Source organism: Lipotes vexillifer, unplaced genomic scaffold, assembly GCF_000442215.2.
Source record: "Lipotes vexillifer unplaced genomic scaffold, Lipotes_vexillifer_v1.1 scaffold1112, whole genome shotgun sequence".
Lineage (NCBI taxonomy): Eukaryota > Metazoa > Chordata > Mammalia > Artiodactyla > Lipotidae > Lipotes > Lipotes vexillifer.
This window is the reverse complement of record NW_006789373.1, coordinates 663,533-665,687: the sequence shown is the minus strand read 5'-3', so window position 1 is coordinate 665,687 and position 2,155 is coordinate 663,533. Positions and strand designations below refer to the sequence as shown.

Below are 2,155 nucleotides of genomic sequence, written 5' to 3'. Positions count from 1 at the left end.
TTGAGAGTCCACCTGCCGATGCACGGGACACGGGTTCGTGCCCCAGTACGGGAAGATCCCACATGCCGCGGAGCAGCTGGGCCCGTGAGCCATGGCCGCGGGCCCGGCGTGTCCGGAGCCTGTGTTCCGCAACGGGAGAGGCTACAACAGTGAGAGCCCCGCATACCGCAAAAAAAAAAAAAAAAATTCTACATCCAAAAAAGTTAATGTCTGCAGGTCTAAATTTTCACAGGCTCTACAATAAGTCTAATAATTAAAAATATGGTTGCATTTCTCAGAACCAGCAAATGGCAGAACATGAGGGTCATTGGGATAAAGATAATAGCAATAAATTCTGTAGGAGGCATTTGTTTTTAATCCTTAGACGGTTCCAAGATATTGGTGCTTATCTACATATTAGAGTTAAGGTATAAAGAAGGAAGAGGATAAAAAATGAATAAGGCAGGCTCTGGTGGCCCAGCGCCCTTGCGGTTTGTCGGGCACGTGGGTCATGGCCGGCCCAGCGCGGGGCGAGGGGGCCCCAGGCCCTGGACCTGCTGCGGGCCCTGCCCCGTGTGAGCCTGGCTAACCTGAGGCCAAACCCAGGCCCAGGAAACCGGAAAGATGACCAAGAGGTCAGAGAAGAGGTAGAAAATGTGGCAGGGGCCACAAGGGAGAACGACAGAGAAGAACCCGGCCCTGGCTGGGCTTTGAGAGAGGCCACACTCCATTTTACGTTCGAATCTCAAAATATGGGTTTAATGAAGGACATAGCTTTAGATGCCAGTATCAGCCTTTGACTCTCAACAGGCTGCAGTATCTTTTTGATTTGGGTTGAGTTTATCCTACACAACCTATTGACTTAACCCAACTTGTCAATGGGAGAGGTGTGACCTTCCAGCCATCTAAAAGGGATTATGGTGTCCAGCTGGTAGAGGATGGTGATGACACCTTTAAGGCGAAAGTTAATATTGAAGTACAGCTGGCTTCAGAGCTGGCTATCGTTGCAATCGAGAAGAATGGGGGTGTCGTCACGATGGCCTTCTACGACCCACGAAGCCTGGAAATTCTGTGAAAACCTATTGCGTTCTTTCTCCGTGGACAACCCATTCCCAAGCGAATGCTCATCTCCAAGGCACTGGTAACCTACTACACTGATGCAAGGAATCGTGGTTACTTGGCGGAACCTGATGAATTTCCTAAAGCAAGACTGGAGCTCGCCAAGAAGCGAGACGTTGAAGTTGAAGATGAACTCTTCAAAATGCTAAGTACTCGAAAAGATCCAAGGCAGATTTTCTTTGGTCTTGCTCCCAGGTGGGTAGTGAATATGGCAGATAAGGAAATCCTCAAACCTATGGATGAGAATCTCCTCAAGTACTACAGCTCCTGAGTTCCTTCCAAGATAACAGATGGTAAAAGAGCTCCAGAAAGGGACCGAAACACACGTTTCCCGTGGCATTTGCTTAATTTGTAATTCTGCAGATATTGATGTTTTCTGTGTAATCATATCTCTCTTTTTTATCTAAAAACACAGTAAGCAAGGACTGTGTAGAGGATCTGGTGGATCTGTGTGCTTCTGTCTCAGAGATCTAAGCTCCCTGGTTCTCTGCCCAAGGAAGAGTGTAACTCTTAGACAATTTCCAGTTGAGTTTTCCATCATCTTTCCATCCAGGTCTTGTCTTATTGTTGCAAATCAGAATGAACGTGCAGGTGGGATGGGACTGCTTTGTCAGCTGCCTGGTCAAGGTCAGAGGGCTGCTAATGAGCTGGTGAGCTTCTTACTCGGTAGCCGCAAGGAAGCGCTGCTACCCAGCGTCAAGACAGTAAGCCTTCAGCTTGGGATGATTAAGATGTGGGATGTGAGTTGAAGGTTTAAGACTGGTGAGTAGCTTCTAAGTAGTTCAATATTTGCTAGTAAGATTGAGACCAAAATTCCAAGGGAATTCATTTTCTCAACTCAGAGAAGATAAAAATGTTCAAGCCAGTAACATTTTTTTCCTTGAGGAAGGTAAATGTTCTAATTCTAATTGATAAGTTTTTACTTATTTCATAGACTTCGGAAACCTTTGTTTTTCAGTCATTTTAAATGCTTTTGAAAAAATGGTCAATGATCATATAAGCCATAAAAACAATTGGTCATGTGAAAATTAAACTCAGTTAATTTAAAAGGTTCAGC

General features: G+C 45.5%; 1 pseudogene; it reads left to right on the top strand.

The window, feature by feature from the left end:
- Positions 1-490: 490 nt before the first annotated feature.
- Positions 491-1,369, top strand: LOC103079050 (39S ribosomal protein L15, mitochondrial pseudogene; annotated as a pseudogene).
- Positions 1,370-2,155: the final 786 nt, after the last annotated feature.